The sequence below is a fragment of the Vanellus vanellus genome (genome assembly GCF_965231255.1).
Source record: "Vanellus vanellus genome assembly, chromosome: 8".
NCBI lineage: Eukaryota > Metazoa > Chordata > Aves > Charadriiformes > Charadriidae > Vanellus > Vanellus vanellus.
Genome location: NC_138913.1, coordinates 19,934,031 through 19,948,671, shown reverse-complemented (window position 1 = coordinate 19,948,671; position 14,641 = coordinate 19,934,031). Strand labels below are relative to the sequence as shown.

At 39.0% G+C, this 14,641-nt stretch overlaps 1 long non-coding RNA gene across 1 annotated transcript in view; it reads left to right on the top strand.

Annotated features, from left to right (window-relative positions):
* The window catches only part of LOC309674863, a 91,866-nt gene extending 83,455 nt beyond the window's left edge, over positions 1 to 8,411 (top strand). The window contains exon 3 of the long non-coding RNA XR_014269431.1: positions 8,398 to 8,411. This is a non-coding gene — a long non-coding RNA (uncharacterized lncRNA). The remainder of the gene's footprint in view (positions 1 to 8,397) is intronic.
* Positions 8,412 to 14,641: the final 6,230 nt, after the last annotated feature.

Genomic DNA, 14,641 nt, shown 5'->3' with positions numbered 1-14,641 from the left:
CGTGTGGAACACACTTCTATACCTGGTTCTTCTCCCACCCCCGGGAATATTTTTTGACTTGTTAACTACTGGAACCTGATCCTCATGTAATACAGGAAATGTGTAACAGCGATACCAACGACCTTAGTAAAGAGCAAGCTGTGAATAGCCCTGGTGAAGCCGAACAGCCAGAAAGACAAAAACATTGGTATGCCAGCTGGTTACTTCTAATGCAGGTGAAGGGCTTTTAGAAATATTTAAGCCAGTTGGAGTATACTCAACCCAGTCCTCATTAATGCGAAAAAGGAAACAAGGAAGAAAGGCAATAAAACGTAAGTGCAATCATCACATATACTAATGCGAACAGCAAAGATTCTTCCTTCAATGGCAGGAGCAGTGATATAGGCAGTGGTAGAAAGGCACAGCCTAGCAAAAGGCTACAGAAACGCTAGTGCAAGCCATAAGATTTAAATGGGCACTCAAGGAGGAGGAAGACTGTCCTGTTTGATGGAGAGGAAGCAGCACCAGCTCAGGGTGCTGGGGTGTCTGCCACCTCTTTTCGCAGACGGGTGAAGGCTGCCTCCTTCCTGCAGCGCCTCTGTGCAGCTGCGAGCTCTCCGTTAGGGTAGTAATTATAAGGTGAGTGAGAAATGTAGCTGTATACGATCAATTCCCTATTAAGCGTTCTCTCCCATTATTTAAGGTTGAACTGATGCAGAGCTTAATGAATCACTGCTTTCTGACAAACAATAAATATACCACATAAATGAATTTCAGAGGGAGTAAGACTCTTCCTGAATTTGAATGGAATTTAGCAAATAGTCCCAGATGAAACAATGCAGAGAAAAAAATTAAAATATCAAAACACTTCATTTTAGTATTTTCAAAATGGAGTATTTCATTCTAGAACTGCCAAAACACTTCCAAAAACTTTCAAAACAAAGCTTTTTAGCTGTCCATTTTAAAACTGGCCTAAATGTAAAAAGAAAAAAGCTTTAAAATGTGTGAAACAGCCCAAGACCAAAAATGAAGCCATTCCTTTGAAGCTGAACTAAATATTTTGGGTTGAACAAAAATTATACTTTTCCTGATTATTTTTTATTTTGCCAACATTTTTTAAAAGCTCAATTTGACCAAAACTAAAATCCATTTCTGAAAGTAAAATAGTTGTTAGATAGAGCTATTGACTAAGAATTCATGCATTACCAAGCTTCCATTCTAAGTAATCTTCTGCCCAATTAATGCCTCTGAGTTTAACAGAGCAGAGTCATGCCCATTACTTCCCGAAAACTCTTCGAGCTTATTGATTTATTTTTAACTGGAAAAGCTGAAGAGATTTCTTTATATAATGGCGAAATAACAAAGGTTCCATCTGAAACCTTCCAGCCAGGAAGACTTCACTAGCCATGCAAATAGTAAATTTAGGTGCTTGAAGACATCACTGTTCTCTATGGCACTGTATGAGAATCAGCATCCTGCTTAGCCTGACCCTGGAGCTCGTTTTCAGCCCGAGCTCTCTGAGCATCCCTGCTGCCCCGGCTTGCTTGCACTCAGGCCCTAGCCTTGCAGGAAGAGCGGAGGGAGAAATCAGCTCACAACAAGATTCTGCTTCACAGGCAGCATTGCTGTCACGTGCTGCAGCCATTTGGCTGCATGAGCTCCTGTCCCTACTTGAGCTCAGCCATGTAAGGCAGTAAAGATGGGGCGTTGTGAGCCCCCTCACAAAGAGTGTGGAAATGAAGCACCAAACTGCCAGCCTCCCGAGAGGTGCAGCAGCAGCACTCCAAATCAATACTTTCAGCCAGAAATATTTGGCTTGCAGGTGTTTGGCTTTCTGATGAATAGCTCTAATTTCCTACAGAAAGCAGATAGTTTTTTTGTGGAAAAAATATTCTCACAAAATAAAATTTTCCCTTTAAGGAACAGATGGCAATGAAAAATTTTAACCTATAAGATGTAGCAACGTGCGTGATTCTTTTTCCCCAAACAGTCTTTTCTGCATATCCATTGACTTGCCTTGCTACAGAAAACTGCACTAAACATCGCTGGCTCTGAGCCCAAAACATTGCTCCCTTTCCCAAGTGCTGTCAATGGATTTATTAAAGATGTTTCTGTGTGGACCTTGCTTTTTTCTCATACCGAACCCATTAGAGGTAGAAAAACATACTACTGTATTGCACGTCGCTGGGTACTATGATCACGTTCCCGTGTTGGCCAATGGAAAAAAAAAAGGGTGCTTGCAAGGACCTATAGACAAAGAACACAGAACAGGTCACCAGGAAGGGGGAGTCAGGTTTCATAGCTGTCTTAGAGGTGTAAAATATTTTATTACCAATACACATCTGCAGACATTCTAGAATTAATTTGCTTCCAAAATAAAAAAGCACAGACATATTATCATAATAGCAAAATAAATTCATCTAATTATGTTTGGGATTTGTTATCATCCAATCAGCAAAAGAAAGGAAATCCAGGGTCAGAGATCACCCCCTCCCCACCGCCTATCACAAGGGGTTACCATCCTTAATTTTACCCCACTGTGTCATATTGTGACCAAATATTGGAGGCTTAATCCTCAACTTTGAAGTTTTTCTCTTTTGTGGAATTAAGCCAGAACCACAAAATTTTTGAAAACACAGTGCTTGACTGAATTGTATGTAGTTTTTCTCTGTGAAAGTAAAACTAAACAGAAAGTGTTTGCCATTCCAAAGGATGGCTTTTAAATTGTCTTTGACCCTTTTTCTTAGTATTTTTATTGGCTCTGGTTATTTGATTAAAACTGTAGGAACTCTAATTCAATTCTTTTATTTTTAAAAGAGAAATAAGGAAACTTTGATAATTTTTTTTTTTAATATCTCCTGCATTTTTTTTTATAAATGCTTTCCAGATTTGGCTTGACATTCTGATACATTTCAGGATTATCTGAAATGTAATTCAAGTAATACTTTACTTTGGCCCTGCTTTTTAGTATTTGGATGTGTAAGTATTAGTGGATTTTAAGTGTTCTCTTTCGGAGAATTTGATGTAAAATAGAGGGTTTGGAGATCAAAATCCAATATACGCATATGTACACATATGTATACATATAAATACATGCATATACATATGTATATGTAGCCCACATAAATTAATCATAAAAACGTAATATGTGGTCAACTAGGCAAATACAATAAACATATCATTTGTTACTTTAAAATTCTATTGACCTTAGTGATAACTTTTCCTGAATAAAAATGTCAACCCTGGCCACAGCAAACCTTACTGAGTTTAAAATAATATTTTAATAGAACTATACCTAAATTCAAGAGAACTTCACAGAGGGAGGTTTCAGTGGCTGATATGAAGGGAGGAAGTTTTTGTATCAATAAATATAGAGGCATCTGCCAGGTAGAATGTTGTAATAATCCTCTGGGTACAACTTCCCTCCCACTAATGTGTTGGACAGTTTAGATGAACACCATATGCCTGTTCATAGAATGAGCTGGAAACCAGTGTAAATACAGAGAGAGAGAGAGAGAGTTAATTTCACAGCCTTGTTTTCCCTGTATTACTGCTATTCCTGGGCTAAGGGTTGGCAGTATGTGCAGAATTCTGGAAGAGGAGGAAAAGAGCCCCAGGAACAGGTGGAAGTACAGAGTCAACAGAACTGGGGGAAGGAAGAGAGAAGCAAAGGCTGGGAAAGAGTTATGGAGAAATTATGGGGATTGGGGGGCAGGTTAGTTTTTGGTAGAATAAATAGACAAGGGGGATTGTCCAGTGACTTTGAGGAGAGAGCAGTATTCAAAAGTGACAGCAGTAAGTCAGAAAGGGGAATGGTTCTTTTGGAGATGTGGTAAAGAAAGTGAGAAAGATTAATTATCTCTACGTCTAGAGATACGCGGGTAATGCCAACAGCACAGGAGGGAGATCTGGAGTGAAAGGAAAAGAATCAGGCAAGCATGAGCATCAGAGAAGTTATTACTCACTGATAGAGAGCCAGAACTGGAACCTATGTGCCACACTGCTCCTATTGCTGTGCCACTATGTGAGGCACAGTAAGGGAAAAGAAGGGATGTAAACAACTTGGCTTTTAAGTCTACATGTCAGAATTCAATCCAAGCTTCAATCCAGTTTTCCTTTAGCTCCTTCTTAGCTCTAAATGGACAAGTAAGTCTGATGTAGCTGGCCATGGTGCAGATAAGCTTGCAATCTCATCAGGGAACAGCAGGTGTATTTAGGGAAGCTCTTGCAGCTGCTTTCTGATAGACTGAGGCTTTCATTCTCTCCCATGTCCTCTTCCCAACTTCTGAACTTGCCTTGCTTTGCCCTCACACGGGGATTGTGCTCCTAACGCTGAGCCAGACTGGCTACACCTCACCCAGTCCACAGGGTTTCTCTACTGTGGGCTAACAGCAATCCATGGCAGTGATTTATTATAAACTAGGTGCAATTTAAGTTCTCTTGTCCTTTGGGAAATTTGTAGATAGAGATGGTTGTGTAGCATCTGTAGTTTCCAAGCATCCATATGCAGGATGAATTAGTCAAAAATTATTCCCTGACTTTGTGTTTATACTGTAGTCTTCTTGGCAGAAAATATTGTTTACTTATTTGTAGCAGTATAACAAGACCTTTACCCTATTGTTTGCAAGCTTTAGCCAGCAGATGAGAAATAAAAATTACTTCAAATTAATACTTGTACCAAGCTCATTTATAACTGAATTAAATTACAGCTTCAGAAACAAATGTCAGAATTAGCTTCCACTGTGCTTTATTGTCACCGTTGTATTAAAATTTACGGTGTTAGGCCTGTCCCCTTAGACATACATACCTCTCCGTCAGCAGACGAGTTACTAAGTTACATGGACACGTACTGAGATTCAGATGGAACTCCAGAAAATTGGCTCCAAACAATTTCTATGGATTGGCTTCTTTAGATAAAGGGCAGTGATGAATGCTCCGTTATTCCACAGGCAAAGATGTTTTTGTGGGGGTGGGGGGAAGTAAAACCAAATGGATAGTCTGTTTTCTACATGGACAGATATATAAAGTCTCCTCACATTGTTTTTCAAGAAGAGCTCTGGGCTGGTCTGTTATTTGTGATAATGGTTCCATCTATTTTCCTCATGGCTTTTGTATTTGAGAACCTAGGACTAATACCAATATTCTTTTCAGCCTTTAATGAAGAATTACGTTCCTACTGGAGGAGAATGCTGGAGTAAATAGTACCAAAGCAAGCAAAATATTTGCAGGTCATCACATTGGTTCTTTTTTTAAAGAAAATATGGGCCAGAAACATTGCAGGCAGATACATTGCAATCCACCTCTGGTAAAATAATGATAGAATACTCATAGTTACTCAATTAAAAACACCAGAATTCAAACTAAATGTTATTCATAACAAATGGTTAAGCTAGATGAATTCATGGTGTGACAGTGACAGCTGTAATGAAAATCAGCAATGCTATGATCTTTTTTTTTTCCTTTCAGAGAATTCATAATGTGTTTTTAATTAGAGGGAATCTAGTTTTTAAAAATCATCGGACGTTTCTGTGTAACCAGTCTGCCACTGCCTGGTCCACTAGTGCCAGCAGGAATTAAGCATTAAAGGTGGACCTCTGTCCCAGGGCCTCAAACCCCCAGGCAGGGGATAGCTTCAACTCCAGCATTGCAGGTTTCCCTCCAAATAAAACTTGTTTAGTAGACTGCAAATGAGAAGGTCTAAGTAATGGTCCAAAATACTATGAGCACTGACAGATGTTCAGACTCAGAGCTCAACTGCATGGCTTATGCCTATGCAAAGGATTGTAAGAAATGTAATTTTTTCCCTAAACTGAAGGAGGGCAGGGATTCGATATTTTCTCTTAATCCTTGCTTAGGTTAAGTGGTCTTCCACGAGTTTGGCTTCAGTTCTAAACTAGCAGTGAAACAGACAAAAAGAAGTGAGGAGAAGGGAAGTGTTTTCTAACAAAGTTGCATAAAGCTGCCTTGCCAAAACTATGCAGTGACATAGCAGGGTACATTATAAAGGTGAGTGATTGAGTCAACTTCTTGGCTGCAAGATTTACATCTGAAGGCAACTTACTCTTATTTTGATTTCTGTGTTTCTGAAGCCAGCAGGACTGTTTCCTAACACAGTGCTTGGGGTAAGGGAAACGACATGAACTGTGTAGCCCTCTGCTCATGAAAGTTTTACAGACCATAGAGGCTTGCCTGACAACAGAAATAGCAGCTGTAAAAGTGATTTACACTCAAACAATCAATATTTCAGGAAATGCTAAGAGATTTGCATCATAACATATAAACAAATTTGGAATAGGTAAAAACAAATAATGCTTGATTCTAAGTATTAATCAGTTTTCCTTGTTTTACTCTTGTTTACAGTTTAAACTCTTATTGCTCCACAACCATAAGTCTTCAATGCTTATGTAAAAACAAAGAGTAAGCATTAGACCTTAGACAGGCATAGGACTCCAGACTGGTGCTTCCCATGCAAAGAAAATACCAAAGTCAAATTACAGCCCATATCTCTTTGTTTAGAAAGTGCAGAGATTATGTTTCAAAGTGAGAATTTATATCCTACAGTCTTAATCAATGACTGTGATCCCAGTAACTGTTAGGCTATGACAGAGATTTCCCCCCAAATAATGTTATTTTGTTAAAGATGCATAGATATACACACAGACACAAAGCAACAAAACTGTACTTAATAGATCAATAAAAAAAGAATTGAAGAATATAACTGAGATCTTTTTCATAGGAGTGGTCCCATTTACGTCAATGGAATAATTTGCTACAATAAGGGTTTAGGGGATAAAGTCTGTATAACAACCATCTGTGTTCTTTAGGTTTTATACTCAGATAACATTATTCTCTAGTAACAGAAAGAAAATGCCACGTTGACAGGTAACCCAACCTATTTCCAAACAGCATGCCAAGTCACTGCTTGGGCATGACATTTGACTGCAGTTGCTTTCACACTTTGATTTATTCTGCTACTCTCATCAGTGCCCTGTTTCCCCTGTGCAAATTCCTGCAGATGCATTAGCATGGAGGCTGTCACACTGCTGTCCACTCGTCACAGCTGAGCTCTAAGCTATTCAGCCAAGACCCTGAGATTGACCCTAACCAAGGTGGTGGCTCTACACACTACCTTCTGTATTGAAAAACATGGAAAGAAGACCCTTACCGCTGTAATGGTTACTACAGCAGACACCACAAAACTGCTAACTGTTACTGTGAAAATATATCCTTATTAAGACACCAAATGTTGAGCCTTCTACAAATGTTTGAAAGTTATGTGAAATAACCTTCACTACAGTATAATATTACTGCTATTATTGTACTTAATAAATTAATCAATTTTACAGATTTTCCCTAACAAATGTTCAAAGGGAGACTAAGACCAGACTGCAGGATTTGGCTTTTCCCAGTAGCCACAAGTAACAGTGTCTTTTTTAGGCAATATTCTGCCCATATAATAGCAGTTTCACTGTAAGAATTTATAACCTGTTTCTGACCAAAGTATTGTAAAATCACGATGTAGTTAAGGATTTTTGTCTGATACAATGTGTCGAGCTTTATTTTAGTTTTATTTTTTAATAGTTTAACTTGCAAATCAGAGAGGCACTTGCTTAACACCAAAGAGAAAAACCCTCCTTTTGCAATGAGCAGCACAGGGAAAAGATAAGAAAGTTTATAAGCAATGTTTGCAAAAACTTACTTAGGGTCAGTATTATATAATCTGACTTGTGAGATGTCTTTGCTAAAGACAGATTTCCCCAAGAACCTGTGCAGAGAATTAGATTTCTAGAAAAGGGTACCAAAGGGAATAGCTAAGAAATGAGATGCCAATGGATGGAGCAGGGTCTAGGCACCTCTCTATTTCTTTCCCCAGGGGCTTCTCGGATGTGAACTTTCTCATAGAGTCACACGTCTGATGCGGTGAGAGAGGATTTCAGAATAATCAGCAGATTCTTCTCAGTCAGAGCAAGAACTTCCTTACCAGCTTAGTGCCCCAAGCACCTGGTAATTGGCTGTCCTGGATGGAGAGACAGGCTCTGTTCCTGCTAGGGCATTTCAACCTGGTCTGAATAGCAAAAGAGTCACTGAACCAGATTAAAGAAGCATTCCCAACCTCCCTGGTAGTGGCTAAGGAACTCCCTGGCATCTGGGAAATTGTGATTCAAATGTGTGTTCCAGAGGAGTGGATAATGTCTACAGCACAAAAAATGACAGAGAGGAAAAGCAGTGAGGAGCCCAACTCCAGCCACTCAGGAACTTCAGCTTGAGTTGGCACCTAGAAGTTAGTTAGTTGATGGTCAGCTTTAAAGTCCAATCCAAAGGGACCACAAGGAAATAACAGAAGGACAGAGTTACCTGTGTAGAGGTACTGCGAATCCTCAGCAGTGTCATGCTGACATGAATCTTCATCTCTTGCAGGAGGATTTGCGATAATTCCCAGTAGTGCTGCTTCCCCAGGTGACTTAAAGGAAAAGGTTCATCAAGGAGGGGAAGCAACCAAGGTGAGTCTGAAGGAAGACTTCATCCTCCTGTGCAAATCCGTTCAGTCAACTCCAGCCAACGTGCCTATCAAGTTATAAGGTGAACGTGGGGAGAAATATGGTGAATAATTTCTGGATTCTGTGTAGTGGTACTATAATATCAGCACGATATTTCAAGTAGCTTCTGATTAGCATAAATGTAAGGCAAGCACAGAAAATTGTTGCTGTAAATCTTGAGTCTAGCATTGTAACGTTCTTCCTACTGCCTCCTATGAACAATGTGATGCAGAACAGGGCCTCCTGTTGGAATGAGCTAACTCAGATGCTGTGCACACACACTGAAACTGAGCTCTCACTGTCATGTCTCTGTGGTACACAAGAAGGAAATAAACCACTGGGAAATAGTAACATTGACTTTCAGAGCAAGAGATGCAGCATGAGGCCATGAAGTTTTGCTAGAATTGGATAAACTGCACCTAGAGCTGTGTGAAGCTCACAGCTTTAGTTTACCTATGCTTCAGCAAATTTTGCCAGTAGGCTGGTTTACTTTGCTTGACTTCCCATCAATGAATTTCAGATTTATGTGTGTTGGAAAATCAGAGCTAGTGCTGAACCTAGGCAAATTTTCCACATCCTCTTTTCTTTTGCACATTATCAGCACACAGTTAATCTCATGCTGTCTCTGATGGCATAGGGGAACAGTAGTATCATACATGCTCAGAATCATCACACAAAATGTTTCAAGAGCAAACAAGGAAAGAGACCTAGTGTTGACTTAATATGACCTACTGCCACAACACTTCCAAGGTCATTTACCTGTGCCTAGAGAGAAGATACAAGATTTTTTTCTGGATGAAGGACTTGCACAGCTAGTGGGATCTTGAAAGCTGCAGATCCATACCCACCAGCCACAAGCTTTGCTTTTTAAATACATTCCTCCCATGTACCAAACAGCAGGCCATGATTATTGTTTCAGGTTGGGTGGGATAGAATCGCTTGCACACCGGGAGCAGAAGGTGCAATGCTGCGTGTTTAGTTAAATTGTTTTTTAGCATGGAAACCATGTAATCATTTAAACCAGAGTTATATTGGATCAGGTGAAATGACCATCAATACCCACTCACTCCATTGCGCTGTTTTAACAGAGCTCTTTCAGGTTGACTCCTTGCAGCTTCTTTATGTAGAGAACCTTTTCTCAGAAACTCCTGTTCTGGCCCTGCAGGCCAGACATGTGATGGGAAACTGACACAAGTGAGACACAGTGGCTGGTGTAATGCAGTGTTCTGACATGTGTTAGGTAGGTTCAAGCATGAATCCTGGAATAATATTGCACTCCATGTGCAGTGACTAGCACAGCTATAGCCTGAAGTGACGGCTTCTGCTTTCCCAACATAGACTTTTGTTCTACCCGACCTTCATGTCCCGCACTCACAGCCCTGTATGATCAAGAATATGCTTTTGGAAGAACGTTCTGTCTTCGAGCAGTTGCCTATGAACAAGTATTGTGGTTACCAGCCTGCTACAGCAGTTTCAGTAATTAATGACATTTCAAATCATCACACTCCTTTTTGTCAAATGACTATATCATGCATTTGGCTTGTGCAAAAACTACTGTTCAGTGAGAGATGTAACCACTGGAAAGAACTTCTTTAAAAGAATGTTTATATTTCCTAAGACTTAAAGAAAATATATGACATTTTCCTGTATCTAGAAACAACACAAAGTCAAATAAGGTATTGTGCCAATAACAATGTCAAAATCTTGTTGAAAAATGAACACGAAAGCTCAACGTTATCAAATCATAGAGAGCCAGCCTAGGCTTTAAGATGTATCATTTGTGCAAGAGAGAATAATTATTATTTACCTCTTTTTCTGAAAATTAAAATCCAAAACGTGTACACAGGTAAACAAGTTTTGCTATATCCTTGCTACAGGAACTGAATCCATTGATTATATTAAGTGTGAATTGTTTTCCTGGCCACTCTCCCACTGTGTGGAGACCAACTCAAATCAGGTTTCCTTGAACATTTAGCATCTGGCAATTGCTGGCTGCAGACTACCTGCCAAGACACTGTGCATACAAACAAAATATACAGTATTATACACCTACTTACATATATGGAAAAGAATAGGTCATGTTTAACCCTACATTAATAAGTATATCAGCTTTCACGGTGCTGGAATGAAGCATCTTCACTAGGCAATTGCTTCAGCAATAAATTTGCCACTATTACTGACTTTGCAGGACACATTTCTTGGAGGATGGACAGTAGCTTCTAGTATCTTTGTCTACTGTGAGTGGAGCAATAAAAAGAATTGATCAGATGAGTACTGAAAATGCCACTCAAATGTAGTACCATTGACCATCCTAGCAATATAGACAGGACAGGTGTATTCTGTGTGTCTCATCACCCTAAGGATACGGATGTCCTACTAATATTAGTCTGGTGGGTGCAAGAGGAAATTACAATTGCATTTACCCCACACTGAGAATGGAGCTTGCACAGCAAAGCAATGCTGTCGCACCACAGTAGGCATTAAAAGGCCATATAAGTATACAGGCAATTATCATGTAGTGCAGTGAAGAGGAATCTAAAGTTGCTACAAGTTGGAAGATGGCTAAGGAAGGAAAAAAAGAGTTCAACATGGAGAAATCTAAAACTTACCTCTTGAGCTTAGCTACCGTTCTGAGACAATGCCAAGATCCTCCTGTGGTGGAGGGCCACAGTGATGGACAGAGCTTCCTGACAATGCTAACATCAGGGCTTTGTGGTGAAGGCAACCAAGCTCAGTGTCACATATTACCAAATAATTTCTTAGTGTTCAGCAAGATTCTCACTTTATGGTACTCAGGACCCTGGCTCAAGGCTAAATTGTGGTGGAAGATGTGGCCTGCTCCAGAAGTGGTGGTGGAAGTCATTGCACCTCAGTAACTGACTGTCCTGGTTACTGCTCCCAGAGGTTCCAGGGTAAGTGTGTTTAATTGTCAACTTTTAATTTGCCTTTAGAAAAAGTAGCTTGCATATATGCACATTCCTGCAGTTCCCTGGCCTGGTGCAGGTGTGAGGGAGTCTCCCCTGCCTGATCCATCAGCTGGCACAGCTGGAGGCAAGAGGATCCAGCCAGCTGCGGGGCTACGATTCTTTGATACGGAAATATTACAAAGTACCGGGTCTCCTTGGTACTTTCCCCACCACGTTGACATACACTAGCTAGGGAAGCCACAGTTTGGGTATGGGTTGGTACTTAAAGCTGCAACAAATCGTTGTCAATAATAATTACAAAATGAGTTAATTAAATAGATGGTACGAACGGGAAATAAGATTAGAGGTGACACTTAGACCAGGAGGCCTTTTTCAGGCTGTGGAAAAAAATAGAACACAGTTATTTTTCCCACAGCCGGGAGAAGGCCTCATGTCCTAAATGTCATCTCTAATCTTGTTTTCTATTTCTAGTGTATATTACACTGCACTGCCTGTGCCACTATAGTTAAAGTGGTGTCAGTGTTTCCATTAGAAACCCCTATTTTCAGAGGCTTGTAACTCAACCATAAAAATTTTTCTCTGGGCTGAAACTTGGCAAACAAGTTATAGAACTGAAACATATTTTATTTATTTCTTCCTGTAATTCAAAAATTATCTATATTTTAAAAAATAATTTTGCAAGCCATTAGGCTATAAGAGAAACGCACAATGTGTAGAGTTTGAACTTACACCAAAAGTACTGTTAACAGCTTATGGGGATAATGTGAAGGGGTTTGTTGGTTTTTTGTTTTTTTTTTTTTTTATTCCAAATACAGATATACTACAGGGGCATTTTCTTTTTTAAGAATGAATAGTTATACCATCAGGTCAAATCATCTGAGTTTTAAAACTATGAGTAAATATTTATAGGACTGGGTCAATAATCTGCATTTTATAAAGGCTCCTAAGTACATATTTACATGATAAAATGTAACAACGCTGCATCACAGACAAATAAATCAATAATGTGCTTTTAGAAAACTCTGTAAATGTAGTTACATGGGCCCATAATCTGCAAGGTTTTTTCACATGAAAAGGGCCTCTGTTTAGCTAAGAGAACCTTATTCATGCAGAAATAATCAGATCTGGTTCATCCGTCTTTCCTTTTTCCATGTGTCGTGGCAATGAAAGAGTTGTACATATAGTTTGGCTAAGACAGGAAAGATATGATAGATGGCTACTGAGGTTTGAAGAACACATTATAAGACTGTGGAAGAATTATTTAAAGTGAGACAAAGGGGTTCTGGCAAGGAGTGCAGTAATATCATGAAATTATGACTGGAAAATAACAACCAGGAAATCCTGCCAGATGACTGAGGAGCTGACAAACACAGGAAAACCCATGATTTGGAACATGAGAAATAATACTGAAGCAAATAATAGAAAAGTACATTTGACAGGGAAGTACCAATAGCGTATGGATTTAATACTTACATGCGCTTTGCACTTATTTTCTATGCTGAAAGACACCACCGTTTCAGTAGACTAAGACTTTGATTTTGCAATTGGATCTTCACCAATGAATCCTTTTGGAAAGTTTTCTGGAGAGGAACATCTGACTCAGAATTCACATGTGAAGAGCAAGAGATTGCAGTAATTTTCTTCACCAAGGTCTAAATAAAAACCGTGAATGGTAATCACATTGGGAGTATTGCAAAATTAGCTCAAGGGGCAATCCAGAATTGCTAGTAAAATCAGACAATAAATTTCTCTTCATACCAAATGAGATAAAGACATCATTCGTTTAAGGCATGTTTGTAACTATCAGTATAGTCTGTTGACCTCTAACACATAGATAATTGTACTACAATTTAATAACAACGAAGACAACTATCATTACACTCTTTTTGATAGCCTGGCTTGAATTTTATTGTAAATACTAGTATTAGCCCTGCTTCAGGTATTCTCCCTAATTTATTTATTATAGATCACAATTTTCCAGTAATGCTACTGTAGCTTCAGTTCAGTTCGTACCTTTAGTTTTATAACCCCAATTTAAACATTACAGGGCATGCTTTTATAATCCCCAGAACAAAGTGCATTAAAGTCACTAAGAATTACATGAAACCTGGTCCAAATCCTGCTGAGGTGAACGGCTCTCTTGCAGTTAATTAATTGGGAATGATTTTTTGCTCCCCCTAAAACTCCAATAAAATCTCCATTAATGTTTATGGAAATTGTAAGCAAGCATTCTCTTTATTTAAATGGATAAGTCATCTTTCATGTCTTACAATTTAAGATAAAGATTCCTGTTATACGTATGTGTAATTTGTGATAAGTTTTATTCAGTATAAAGATTTGTGTCCTGGCAATGATGGGAAGAGTCTAAACATTACTCCTGTTGTCTCCTTCCTTACTCCCCAAGGTGTCCCATTAATTTCAGTGAAACTCCTGAAGTTGTCCATGTACAACATAGACAACAATATCAGAATCTGATCCTTGACTGTCATTTAAAAAAAACAGAAGGGGGGGGGGAGGAGGAAGGTTATTCTTCTATCCATCTATTAAAGGAATACTTATTTAATGTCAGCTGCATTCCTGGCTCTTACAGGAAATGTTAAATCTTTTTCATAAGTGACCTGGCTTGTAAAGTTATAAGCGGGTAGCTACTGAAAGACCACAGAAGCTATTTTGGAAAACGTGACTGAAAGTTTATTCCTTTAAGAAAAGAGAAATGGAAGACTCCAATCCTAATATAGTACAGAGCGAAAGAAATATCTGGGGGATTTCACTGTTTTAATATGCTAAAACACAGGAAAGTAGCCTAAATTCCAATCACCTTTCTCATGCAAGAAACATCATTGGGTTTAAAGGGACAAATTTTTTGATCCTTTTTTTTTTTTTTAATATTTTATTCATAGTTGCAGTCTCAGCACTATGCAGCTCTCTGTTTAATCACTGCAGCTTTCAGGAGGAACCTCTCTGTCTTTCAACATTTAAGCATTTAGTTGTCTAAATTTATGATTGTTGCTTTGCCAAGAGATAGACAAATCTGTGCTCAGAAAGAGGATGGATCCCTCCAAAGACACAGTAAACACTCAGTGAATGAAAAGTGGTGAACGATACCACATTTTGTTAAGGAATTTACAGCAAGTGACCTGCCCCGTTTCACAGCGGTACCAACTATATTATTCATTCCACATAATGAATTGGTAGGTT